We start from the raw sequence: 13407 nt of genomic DNA, 5'->3' as shown, positions 1-13407 counted from the left end.
TATCTCCTAAATTTTAAATACAAAACTTTTTTTGGGGGGGGGAGTAGGGTGTTGTGAATAACTTACTGACTTATTTTTTTAAAGATTTTATTTATTTATTAGAGGGAGAGAGCGAGCATGGGGGGAATGGGGGAAGAGGGAGAGATTCCTGCCTGAGTACAGACCCTGATGTGGGGCTCGATCTCAGGGCCCTAAGATCACAACCCGAGCCAAAACTAAGACTTGGATGCCCAACTGACTGAGCCACCCAAGGGTCCCTGACTTATTTTTATATTAAATATTGGTTTCTTCTATTAAATATTGGTCTAGTAGATACATTTGGGGGTGAGTACCCTTTCCTGGTGGTTTTTCTCTTTTTTTCGGACTCATTGTGGTTTTATGGGAAGAGAGAGGGCCATGTTTTTAGATAATCCAGAGTTCTTAATCCAAACTCCATCCCAAGCTGTGTGACCTAGGTACCTGACTTCCGACGATGCCCTCGGGGTCCTCATCTGCCCGCTGGAGGTGACCGTGTACACCTTGCGGGTTTCTGGCCAGAATGAAGATGGCCGGCCCGGGCACGTGATTGGTGTTCGGCCCATGGGGCTCTACTCAGGAGCAGTGGGATTCCCTGGATGTGGGATTTTCATCTCCAGTGGAGGGACGGAGGCCAGGGAGTGGGGTGAGGTTCTCGGTGCCAAGTGGCAGGAGTCACTTAGTCGTAGTCTTTTGGGATGGTGAATTTGGACCAGGGGTCAGGAGTCTCAGGTGAGACTTGATTCGATAGGTAGACCCTGGTTCTCCATGCAGAGGTGAGATTGGGATGAGGGATCCCGTGAGCCCTTCATGCTCTGCCCCCTCGTTTTCAGTGGACTGGCTTCATGGGAGGAACCTCTCCTTTTTCTAGCCCTAGTCTCTCCGGCCGTGACCACAGTCCCTGCTCCTACATGGAGGTTGGTGAAGTCACCTGCGTGAAATTTCATCCAGATTTCCTAGTGCTTAGAGCTCAGCTGGCCCTTCACAAGGATGACCGGGAGCCAGGCTGCCTGTTGGCTGACTGTGATTTTGCGTGACCATCCCCAGGCTCGGAGGCACGGGGGGAAGCTGCCTCGGTTTCTGGCTTTAGACTTCTTAGGGCTGAGTCGCGGTGGCAGGAATTGCTGTGATGGACCGTGTGGACTTTGTGTAGAGTCCCCAGTGAAGCAGCGATGGCTGCAGCTGGAAGGGGCAAGTCCCCCGTAACGAGGCTCCTGGGAGGTATCCCGGAACCATGTTGTGCTGACTCTGTGGTCTGTTGCAAGGGGGTATGAGCCCAGCAGGACACAGGAGTGATACTTTCACTCTTGCACAGGTCATCGAAATTCTGCTCAGCACGTTATGCCCTGCTTGGAAGCTTTGGAGCAGGAGGCAGTGAGGCAGGGTGGTTAGTGCACGGACCCTGGTGCTTGCCTGCCTTGGTGTAAATCTGCTGTGTGATCTTCAATATGATATCAACCTCTCTGGCCTCAACTTTTTTCATCTGTGATGTAAGAGTTTCTCCCCAAAATGGTTGGGGTTTTAAACAAATGAACATATGTAAAGTAGACGGTATAGTGTCTGAGGATTAAAGGAGGTAAAGCGCTTGGCACAAACGAAGGGCTCTGTATATGTGAGCTGATGTTGTCGGACCCTTACTCCTGTTAATAAAGCTGGTCCTGCACCCTTCTCCCTTCCCCATCTCCAGAGTGCCTGCTGCCAGCCCTGCCCACAGTTCTTGCCACACGGAGCCTGGCTGCTCGCTTGCCCGTGGCAGGGCCCCCGGGTCTGGGTCCTTTCTGCTTCCATTGTGTCTAGTGTGGTGTCTTGTGTGGAGGAGGAGCTTAGTAGACAGTGACTGAGGGTGACTGGCTTGTTAGGGCAGCTGGAATTCTCTCTCATGCTGTCCAGACTTCAAGATAGGAAGAGGTCATAGTATAAGGTTATTGAGCATCTCCGGTGTACAAGATCTTCTGTCGACCAGAGCCTCGAAGTGGGTGTGGTGGGTGGACCCCAGCTCCTCCAGAACCTGGGCTGCAGGTGAGGAGGCAGGATAGAACCCTTGCAGGACCAATAGCAGTAGGAACCTAGAGCAGCAGTGAAAGTGTGGGTTGGTGAGTCAGTGCCCAGAAGGACACCAGGCAGGCAAAGTGACGCACTGCCCTTGAGGATTCTGGAGGGCTTCCTGAAAGAGGTGGCTGGTGAGTGACAAGATTTTTTTTTTTTAAGATTTTAAAAAAGATTTTATTTATTTATTTGACACAGACAGAGATCACAAGTAGGCAGAAAGGCAGGCAGAGAGAGAGAGGGGGAAGCAAGCTCCCTGATGAGTAGAGAGCCCGATGTGGGGCTCAATCCCAAGACCCTGAGATCATGACATGAACCGAAGGCAGAGGCTTAACCCACTGAGCTACCCAGGTGTCCAAGTGACAGGATTTTTGAGAGGGAAATGGGGTGGGGTGGTAGGGATGGTGGACAGAGGTGGAGTTTTGCTGGTAGAGGTTCAGGTTTACCTGAGGGCGCTGGCTGCCGGCAGAGGCAGAGGCTTTCTGGAGGTGCTCTATGTGACCTCAGACGCTGGGGACGCGGTTGGGACTGACCTGTTTTAAAGTGCATGGGGTGGGGAGGGAAGAAAGGAGGGAGAGATTGCAGGGGAGGAGGGGGAAGAAGGAGCCGCGGGGTGGGGGGGTGCCTGTGCCAGTTAAGCCTCTGAATGCTATATAGGTAATCAGCTACGGCACTGATTTCCCAGTCTCTCAGGGCTGTGCTCTGGCTCTACGGTCCATTGTCCTGCTCGCCTGTCATTTCTCTTCCTGGCTCTTCTCTCCCTAGCCCCAGAAGCCAGTGTGCCGGCCTCCTGGCATCCTGGCCATTTCCTGCCCCGAGGCTGCCCACCCTCCTCCGCCCTGCTCACCCTGTGCAGGCATGACCTCACCCCACGGCCGGGAAGCTGGGCTCCTGTTCCCGCCTGTTTACTCTGGCATTTGGACAGGACGATCACGGGCTGCCCCGGGATGCCAGCCTCGTGAGTCGGCAGCAGTGGGCACAGGCGGGTGGGAGGGGGCATTCCTCCAGGCTGACTCCCATGCCGCGGAGCTGGCATGGGACCCCTGCTTTGGAGGCTGCTCCAGGGCTCTGGGCCGGCCCAGCTTGGCACTAGGCTGCTGAGTCATTGCCCCACAGTGTGGCCTCTGAGTCACAGGGCAGCCCTGTCCTCAACAAGCAGGTCCTTTGTGGGACCCTCCTGGGCTGCACCGTCAAGGTCTCTTGCCTCCGGATCCCTTGATAGGCCCCGCCCACATCAGCTGTGCCCCTTTGAGATCCAGAATCCAAGAGCTTGACTCAAGTCAGCAGCTGAGTTACGGGAAAGGGAACTCAGCGTGGGCAGATGAAGCAAGCTAGGGCGGGAGTGGAGTGGCAGGATGGGGGAGGGGGGGCGGGTCTCACGCCCTGACAGGCCACGGGAGGCGCGCACAAGTCTCCCGTGTCTTGTGTAGACTGTGGGCATCGTGCAAGGACCTTGACAACCCACCCCGTTACTCTGGAGCAGCCACAATAATAACATCTCTCTGTTCACACTGTGCTGCCTACTGTTAATTCTGACCCAGAGACATCGGACACCGTCTGTAGACCCGTTTCACAGCTGGAGAGACTAAGCCGGTGTTTAGTAGGAGCCACGGGCTCAGAGTCACAGATGTACAAAGTGGCATGTGGGGATTTGAGCCCAGACCTCAGTTCACTACCAGACTCCCTGATTGAGCTTGTTCCTTTCCTTCTGTCTTTCTCTCTCTGCTTTTTTTCTTTGCTTCTTTGCCTCTTGGCTGCTGGGGTCTTTCCTAAGGAAGGCAGCTGTCAACCTTGCTGGAATCCCACTATTAAAAGGAAACAAAAGTGTCATTAGGAGTCCTGCTGTCACTGTGGATTGAATCAGCATGCTGAGCCCTGAGGGCAGACTGGGAGGGAGACCTCTTCCACAGGATGGAGAAAGCAGCTGGAGACCTTGACAGGGCGAGGGCCCCTGAGGGTTCCTTCTGGGAGCTGGGGGTGGAGATGGGGCATGGTGTGAAGAAATTGGGTAACTCTTCTGACCCAGAGGGCAAATCTGTGTTGAGGTACTAGGGTGCTGGGGAAGTATCTTAGGCCTAAGAGAAGCTTCTGGAAGATTCAGGCTCTAGCTGCACCTTCCTTTAGTGGTGACTTTGGTGTGTGGTGGGGTCATTTCATTTCTGCTGGTCTCAGGTGTCTCCTACAGAGGGGGAGGTAGTTGCCCCAGACAAGTGTTTCTAAAGCAAAACCTCCACCCATCCCAGGGCCCAGACATCTGCCTGGGGCTCAGGGAATTGGGGTCTGCATTTGTAGTGAGCTTCTCAGGTAAGGGATAGAGAATTCCTTTCTCCAGCCCCTGCCTGACTCTGCAATAAGGCCTCGGGGTCTTCCTGCCCTCCATGTGCTGAGCTGGGAGCCTTGGAATTGTAGGGCCTTAGCCCTAAATGTGGCTTAGGGCCAAATAAGCTATACAGATAGGGTTTGGGTGGGCCTGGGTTTGAAATCCCAAAGGATACACTCCATCCGCTTCACGTAGAGGGTGGGATTTCTGGCCTAACTTGGGTTGGGTGGGGTGGTCCCACTGTCACACAGCCACCCTGGCTGGAGCCGAACTAGCTGCCTCTTGTGACGGCCTCCTGATGAGCAGTTCCCAAGGTCCTGCCCTTCCCCAGGCCCCCCATGGGAGCACAGGGTAGTTTTCATTTGTAATCTTACTCATCCTATTATTCTTCCTTTATCAAAGAGGTGTGAAATAGCTCTTCCGCCCACCTCTCTATCAGAAGTGGTAGAGGAAAACATACTGTGTGTTTCTGGAAAGATGGGAGAATACACCTCTCTTCATGGAGGAAGACACTCCACTCCACTCCACTACAGACACAGACCAGAGATCGAGGTTGAGGACAAGGATGGGGAGAGCTTTGGTGGAGGGTGGGAGTGTGCAGGTCCTGGCTGGCATGTCAGACTGACTTGGAAACAGAGCAGGTGTCCTGCAGAAACCATCCATTGGGGTTTTCTACTTTCCAGGCCTAAGGCAAAGTGCCTTTCTATATTAACCTATTCAATCCTTTTTTTTTTTTTTTTAAGATTTTTTTATTCATTTGAGAGAGAAAGAGAAAGAGAGAGTAAGCATGAATGGGGAAGAGAGGCGGCAGGAGAGGGAGAAGCAGACTTCCCACTGAGCTGGGAGCCCAATGTTCGGCTGGATCTCAGGACGCAGAGATCATGACCTGAGCCCCAGGCAGACGCCCAACCATCTGAGCCACCCAGGTGCCCCTTAACCTATTTAATTCTTAACAAAAACCTAATGGGGAGGTGTACTGTCATTATTCCTATCGGCTAGATGAAGAAATCAAGGGTTGAGATGCACAGTCACTATCCAAGGCCATGCAGCTAGTAAGGAGCAAGGCCAGCCAGCAGTTGGGCCTGGCATGTGGAACCTTAGGCCTTGTGCTCCTAACTGCGCCATGGACAGAATTTCCTAGCCGTCAAATAATCCACCTAGCTCTCGCTAAGAAGTGCTTATGCATCCTGCCCCACACAACCTCAGGCAGCCCTCCCACCCTTGTGTTTTCCCCTTCAGTAGACAAGGCAGTGTAGACAAGAGGTGGTGCTGAACTTGGATCCAGGAATCAGTGCAAAGTCAGGTCTGGGCCATAGAGTCATCTGGGGTTGATCTTGGGCAGGGTATCTCTCTAACCTGCCCTCGGCTCAGTTTCCTTATCTGTAAAATGGGTGTGATACCAACTAGGCCAAAGGTTGTTTTATGAAGGGCCTGGTACATGGGAGCCCCTCAGCAATGATCTGTTTCTTTGTCCCTGCAAGTAGAGAAGCTGAGTCAGGAGTCCTGAGGGGAGATGCTGTTCTCTTCTCTCCTTGAATGTGTCATCCCGCCTCTCCTTCAGCCTGCGTTAGCTGGGTGTGGCGAGCCCGGGAATAATGCTGCTGTACAAGCTGGCTGGTGACAGACAGCCCCGGGAACGCCCCCTCTCCCTCTGTGCCCTATGACTGGCTCCCGGCCGCCAGCAGTGCCAAGAACAGCAGCGCCCCAGGGACCCTGGGGCACCGTGTGTGCGGATCTGGGCAGGTGACTTGTGTCCGGATCTGGGAAGGTGACTTATTGCTGGAACCACCAGGCGGCTCTTTGGAGGGAACCGGTTACCGGGCACCCAGCAGTGGAGCGGGTTTTGATGGTGGAGGTGGTGCTGCAGGAAGTGAGGTTCCTCCCAGCAGCTCGGGTTCCCAGGTGTGGGCGCTGGGGTGCGGTGTGGCTCCGGGAACTGGCTGCTCCCCAGAGGGACCTTCCCAAGGCAGGGAGAGGATTGGGAATCCTTGGTTGGAACATCCAGGGAAAGGATTCCTCCGCGCTTGGGAGCCAGAGGAGCACCGTGGGGAGACTCACTGGGGAGCTTGCCTGCTGACAGGGGGTCTTGCAGAGGAGAGGAGTGGGGAGTAAGATGCCAGCACAGGAGAACTTGCTCTCCTGTGGCGTGTAGCTCTTTGCTGTACGGCTGTTTCTCTCCCTCCTGTTGCATGACCCTCCGAAAGACGGGGAGCTCCTCGCAGGGTGGCCTTCGTGTAGCAACATCAAGATGTGAACTCTGGGTTGTCACTGTGGACACGTCAGCAACCTTTTTTCTCTTTGGTCTGCCGCTGTCTTGTTGGTGGGGCTCCTCTTCACCTCTTCCCGGCGATTTCCCTTAGTGATTCCTTCCTCCTGTGTCTGTGCTCCCCTGCTGACTGCTGTGTTTCCATCCACCCTTCCATGCTCTTATCTTCCAATCATCCTTCTGTATTTCCCTCTATCCAGCCACCCTGCCACTCACGTGGTAGCCTTGACTACCTCCAGTGCACCGGCGCTGCGCCTGGCTCTGGAGATGCCCGGATGAAGAACCCACAGGGTCCCTACTCTTAAGCAGTTCATATTCTGGGGGAAGCTCAGCATATAACGAAGTCCTTTCAGGACCCACCCTATAGGAAGCCCTAATGGAAGTCCTAGCGGGAGCACCCTGGACGGTGGAAGGGAGAGAGGGCTCAGCTTGGGTGGCCTTGGGCAGCTTTCACCGGAGAATTGTTTCAGATCACTCTTGGAGGCCAAGGGCAACCTTCAGATGCACCATCCCATCAGGCCCCTGCCAGAGAACAGAGGGGAACTTAACAGGCAGACAGACTCCACACCCCCCTGCCTCCCACCCCCGCATGCTTATGTGGTAAATGCAGGCAGAACATAAAATTAAGCAGAAAAGGCAGATCGCCTCTACTCCTAGAATCTTTCTTCCTGCTTCCATATGATTTTATGCCTTGACTTGGGTGACCTAACATTCTATCATGACCGTTTCCCCATGCCATTCAGAGTTGCAACAGCTTGTTTCGAGCTGCTTTCCTCTATGTGATCGCACACTTGCCCAAGAGAGACCCTGTAAGTCGGGCTCCATTTTACTGGGGTTGGGCTTTCTCTGGGAGGGAGAGGTGAGGACCCTCAGATGACGGCGCAGAACATGTGTGAGTGGGCTGCGGGGACATTACTGACGTCAGAGCCTTAGCCAGGACAGCGCTGCTGGGCATCCGTGTTTCCCTCTGCTTCCGCCTGTTACAGCACACACACCTTTTCATGCATCTCTGGATGTTTCCTTCTCAGGGCTCCCTGCCCCCCACAAGGTATGAAGCGTTTTATGGAGTCTTGATGTATTCTGTGAGATGTCTTTTGAGGGATAGTTCACTGGTCACCACTTGGAAGGGCTACGGAGGCTGTGTCCTAAGACTTGAACATTCTGATGAGTGTGGCAAACCCTTCAGCGGGAGTGAAGGGTGAGGGCCTCTGATCGCCAAATGCCCCCAAACAAAAATGATGTTCTTGTTGCTTTTCTTTGACCTCTGGTGTGATTGACCAGTTTTTCCTGTGTATTACCTCTGTGTGCGTTTTGTCAATTGGCCATTTCCTTTGGGGGCTGTTAGCAGTTTTTTCTCATTGATTTGTAAGATCAGTTTTGAGTAATTTGTGAATTTTGCAGATGGGGGGAATGGGGAGCCCCTCTCGACTTTTTGTTAGGCATGCTGGTCCAGGAAGGGGCGCCTCCATTTCCGTGGGGTGCATTTCTTTGACAAATCTGCATCTGATTGCGGTGGCAAAATCATGTTTTGCATGTGAATGCAGGACCATCTCTTTACTCTGGGCGGTTGCCCATTTTAAAAGTTCCAACTTAAGTGGTATTTGCCAAAGGAGCTTCTCTCTTCTCTCTTCCTTTCTTTCTTCATAAGCAAATGATAAATCCTGCCAACTTCCTGGGATCAGTGTACATGTCAGCCATTCAGGACCTCCACCTGGAACCCCCAGATTAGCGGCCGGTGGGGGTTGGGTGGGTCTCTCCGTTGCAGTGTCCTCAGCAGTTTTTAGCTTCCTGGCTGTCTCGGTCAACATTTCTTTAATGTCTGCTTCTCCGTGCTTCTCCGTGAGTGGGAATCCTCTTGAGGGCAGGGATCATGCACCATAGGTGTGACTTTAGTCCCTAATGCAGTGCTTGGACATGAAAGCCTGGAGCTCTAAAGTTACTTGCCTAAGGCCACCCAGCTTAGATGTGGCTTCAATGGGGCTGATTTGAGCTGGATTCTCCAGGAGGCTTTGCATCTATGGTTGTGGCTTTGCTTTGGTGTCTGGGTGAGCAGAGCAAAGGTTGGCTGGCATGACAGGCCTTGTCCCCATGCCTCACTGGCATCGGTCATTCCAGGTTATTCTGGCTCAGTGAGAACAGAGTGAGATCTAGGGGAAAGGTTGGGACTGGTTTCCAGGTGAGTGCCAAATGACAGCCAGCTGCGCCCTCCGCTTGGCGGCACCCATGCCCTGCACTCGGAGTGATGTCCCCCAGGCCTGCTGTAGAAAGAGAAAGCTTTCTTGGTCACAAGCCGGGGCATGAAACCATCTGGGAACTCTTGTTGCATCACAACAAGGCAGCAGAAGCCGCAGGTGGGTGTGGGTTTGCACTGAGGGTTAGGAGAGAGGGGACGTCTCTGTGGTGGTAACTTCCATACAGGTTGGAATGCTTGGTTCCTGGGTGGGCAGGGATAGGGGAGGCCTTGGTGGGGAGGGGAGAGAGCCCACTTGCTGGAAGCAGGTGCTGCCCACTCCCTCTTGTGTAACTTTGGGCACACCAGCCATCTCTGGGGACCCAGCCTCCTGTGGGAAAAGTGGAAATGATTACACTTGCTACTCTCAGGGTTCATGGGCAATCCAGTGACTGGACACCTGTTCCTAGTACTTAACAAGTGCCCAGGGGTGGTTGGTTTCCTTTCGATCTCCCTCACTCCATTTTCTTAATTGACACTGAATTTGGCAAAACATTTCTAATACTGGGAAATGCTGTGCGAATTCAGTGAGAAGTCAAGCTGGAGGTCCTCCTCCCCAGTGGAACGCCACAGAAGGTTGGCACAGCTGGCCTGGTGTGGGCAGGAACCTGCTAGGGAGCTAAAGGCACAAGTGTGGAATCGTTCTGAGATCTTGGCGTCCGTGCGTGTGGGTGGACAGCAAGCCCCTTGGAAAACCCATGGTCCCATCCCACGTGCACTGCTTAGAGCCGAGGGGCTCCCTGGTAGTTCTCTTGCCACTGCTTCCAAACCTATCAGGGGGGCAAGAGGGAGGATCACTGTTCCCTAGGATGAGAGAGGATCCCTGGGATGGGTGCGTGGTTGGGACCATCCAGGAACCTCTGGGATCAGGTCCAGACAGGCTTTTTCATGGGGTGGAGTGGTAGCTACTTATCTGGGGACTTTGTGAGTGCTGAGCAGCAGCCTGGGGCCTGGTACAGACATGGGTGTGGCTGGTAGGATAATGAGGCCCCATATGGTTGCACCCTAATCCCTGGACCTGTGAATGTTGCATATTATGTGGTCAAGGGGTATTCAGGTTGTAGATGGAATGAAGGCTCATTTTGAATTAGGGAGATTATCCCGGATTTTCTGATGGCTCTGTCATCTCAAGGGTCCTTAAGAGTGGAAGAGGAAGGCAGAAGAGGTCAGAGAGATGTAAGAAGTAATGCTGTTGACTCTCAAGGCGGAGGAAGGGCCCCTGAGCCAGGGAATAGTCTTAACCGACTCTGGAAGACAGAAAGGCAGGAATTTGGGAATCAGTCCCCCCCACCCCCCACCTCCCATGCCAAGCCTCTAGAAAGGAATGAAGCTCTGCTGACCCTCAGTGAGACCCCTTTTGGACATTTCCCCTCCAGAACTATAAGAGAGTCAATCTGTGTGCCTTGAAGGTGTGAGCTTGTGGTGATTTTGTTCTGCCAACCCTAGGAAGCTCATGCGGTGGGTGAAGCATCTGATGGCCACAGTAGCACCATGTGGAGTGGCCGCTGGAGACTGTCGGAGCAAGTGGCTGTGGCCCTGGCAGGCAACCCTTTATTGGGGGGTGATCATCGTTGACGGAGACGGAGGCCTCCCTGGTGGCCTGGCAGGGATGGCTTGGGTAACCAGGTGGTCTGAGATCCATATGAGAAAAGATCCTGTGCAAATGCCCAGGGCCTATTACCTCTCCCTCTGAAAGCCCAGCCTTGGCTCAGGGTAGCCCGGGAAGGGTGGCCTAAAGGTGTGTTAGGTGTTTGGGGATCCCTACCCTTCCTACCCTGCTGTTTTAAGTTTTAATTGCTGGTCTTTGGACTTTGGTATTTCTTTTCTTTTTCCTTCTCTTTTTCTTCTCTCTTTTTTTTTTTTTTAAGTTTTTGTTGTGTTATGTTAGTTACCATACAATACATCATTAGTTTTTGATGTAGTGTTCCATGATTCCTTGTTTGCATGTAACACCCAGGGCTCCATGCAATATGTGCCCTCCTTAATACCCATCACCAAACTTACCCATCCCCCCACCCCTGTCCTCTGTAAAACCCTCAATTTGTTTCTCGGGGTCCACAGTCTCTCCTGTTTCGTCTCCCCCTTCAGTTCCCCCCTTCACTTTTCCTTTCCTTCGCCTAATGTCCTCCATGCTATTCCTTATGTTCTACAAGCAAGTGAAACCATAATGGTAATTGACTTTCCCTGCTTGACTTATTTCACTCAGCATAATCTCCTCCAGTCCCATCCATGTTGATGCAAAAGTTGGGTATTCATCCTTTCTGATAGCTGAGTAATATTCCATTGTATATATGGACCACATCTTCTTTACCCATTCATCTGTTGAAGGACATCTCAGTTCTTTCCATAGTTTGGCTTTTGTGTGTATTGCTGCTATGAACATTGGGGTTCATGTGCTCTTTCTTTTCCCTACATCTGTATCTTTGGGGTAAATTTCCAGTAGTGCAATTGCTGGGTCATAGGGTGGGTGTATTTTTTTTTTTTTTTAAAGATTTTATTTATTTATTTAATAGAGATCACAAGCAGGCAGAGAGGCAGGCAGACAGAAGAGGAAACAGGCTCCCTGCTGAGCAGAGGGCCCAATGTGGGGCTCGATCTCAGGACTCTGAGATCATGACCTGAGCCAAAGGCAGAGGCTTTAACCCACTGAGCCACCCAGGCACCCCAAGGGTGGGTGTAATTTTGACCTTTTGAGGAATCCACACTGTTTTCCAAACTGGCTATACCAACTTGCATTTCCACCAACAGTGTAAGAGGGTTCCCCTTTCTCCACATCCCCTCCAACACTTGTTATTTACTGTCCTGTTGATTTTGGCCATTCTAACTTGTGTAAGGTGGTATCTCACTGTGGTTTTGATTTGAATTTCCCTGATGGCTAGTGATGATGAACATTTTTTCATGTGTCTGTTAGCCATTTGTATGTTTTCATTGGAGAAGTGTCTGTTCATGTCTTCTGCCCATTTTTTGACTTGATTGTCTGTTTTTTGGATGTTGAGTTTGAGAAGTGAGTTTGGTGTTTCTGTAAGCTGCTTGGAAGCCATGGCTGTGTTCCATCTCAGGGTCCAGCACCTTCTCAGTCTTTCCTTGACACATGTCCAAAGTCTGCTGATAAGGCCCTCTGAAGCTGCCTCTGCAGGTCATGTGCACCCCCGTCCCCCATCCTCTTTTGCACTCCTGCCCCAGGGGTAAGATATCAACCAGGGGGCTGGAGAGAGGTAACCCCGGCCCCAAGCTGGGGCCAACTGCTTACCTGCTCCGGGTCTGGCCTGGCTGGTCTACTCTTGGAAGGTAGGCACTGCTCACCCCTACCTGGTGGGAGCCTACTAGGAGCCTGGAGATGAACAGGGACATAAAGTAGGCACCTGCCTGGAGGAAGAGGGTGATCTAAGAGAGAGGGTGGGCTGGAAGAAGGCTGCAGGGACTGGGCAAACCTGATCTGATGATGAGGTCATGGTGCCAGGAGCCGATGTTGCTAAGGGGTTCGGGGAGCTGTGTCAGAAGCCCTCTCAGAGATCTCAGCTTGTGTGGGAGCCTCGCTTATCTGGTAGTGAACACAGGCATTTAGGGAGGGCACTGGCATTGTTACATCCTATATAGACAGTCTCCTCTACTGTCACTGGTGAAGAGTCCCAGGCCCGAAGAGTTAAACACCTTGCCTCCTGGGTGGGGACCTGTACAGGTGTTCAGTGTACACTGTTTGAGGTGCATGGTGGAACCTTGAGGTTTAGTTTTTAGAAGTCTGGGCCATTTTAGCAGAAGGTGCACTGTGTCTATAAGGGTGTGTGTGTGTTTGTGTGTGTGTGTGTGTGGTTTGGGCTCACTGTGTTGCGTGACATGCCTCGTTCAGCCCAAGCTGGGATAGATCTCATCTTTGTCAGCGGACCTGCCAAGTCCCTGGGCTTCTCAGCTGAATGACAGGGCGCTCCTGAGTGACTTCTGCGCAGGGCCTGGATCTGCGGGCTGCAGATGCCCTGCTCCGTCCTGTTTTAGGGCTGTTGAGCCTCCTTGGGCTCCATCACCCAGACTGTGAGGAATGGCTGGGAATTGCGTTTGGCCTCAGCCAGGGTCAAGTTGTCAGGGAGGATGCAGGGGGAGGGCCTCACTTGTTAGGAGAAGGTGGAGGTGGTGGTGGGGGACCAAGACTCCAGCTTGCCAACCTTTTTATGTGTAAACCACCCACTCCTCTCTCAGGAACACCCCCAGGAACCCCCTCCTCCAGTGAGAGGTGCGGAATTTCATGGGGAGCGTGAGCTCTGATCTTGAGGTGCACATTCCTTTGCGCTAATCTGGGGTTCAGGCTAGAATAACAATGAGGGATGTTGCAAATGCCTGCCTCCTAGTGCTCCTGGAGGATGCTGTGTCCTGGAAGGGCTCTTGGAAAGAGCCCTGCTTTTCCTGCATTTCCGGGCCTGTGCCTTTCCTTCCTTGGCTGACAATGGCGAGCCATTGGGATGGTAATGCCCTTCTGGCTGGTCTTGGCTCCAGGTGAAAAATTAATCTGGACGCCTGCCCAGGAGGCTGTGCAGTCTC

The 13407-nt window shown here is 52.7% G+C and overlaps 1 long non-coding RNA gene across 7 annotated transcripts in view; it reads left to right on the top strand.

Moving 5' to 3' along the window:
* The window catches only part of LOC123941736, a 228741-nt gene that overhangs the window by 42635 nt on the left and 172699 nt on the right, over nt 1–13407 (top strand). The gene's annotated exons all lie outside the window — the stretch shown is intronic.

This window comes from Meles meles, chromosome 1, assembly GCF_922984935.1.
Source record: "Meles meles chromosome 1, mMelMel3.1 paternal haplotype, whole genome shotgun sequence".
In the NCBI taxonomy this organism is placed as follows: Eukaryota; Metazoa; Chordata; class Mammalia; order Carnivora; family Mustelidae; genus Meles; species Meles meles.
This window is presented reverse-complemented; position numbering and strand designations above follow the sequence as displayed.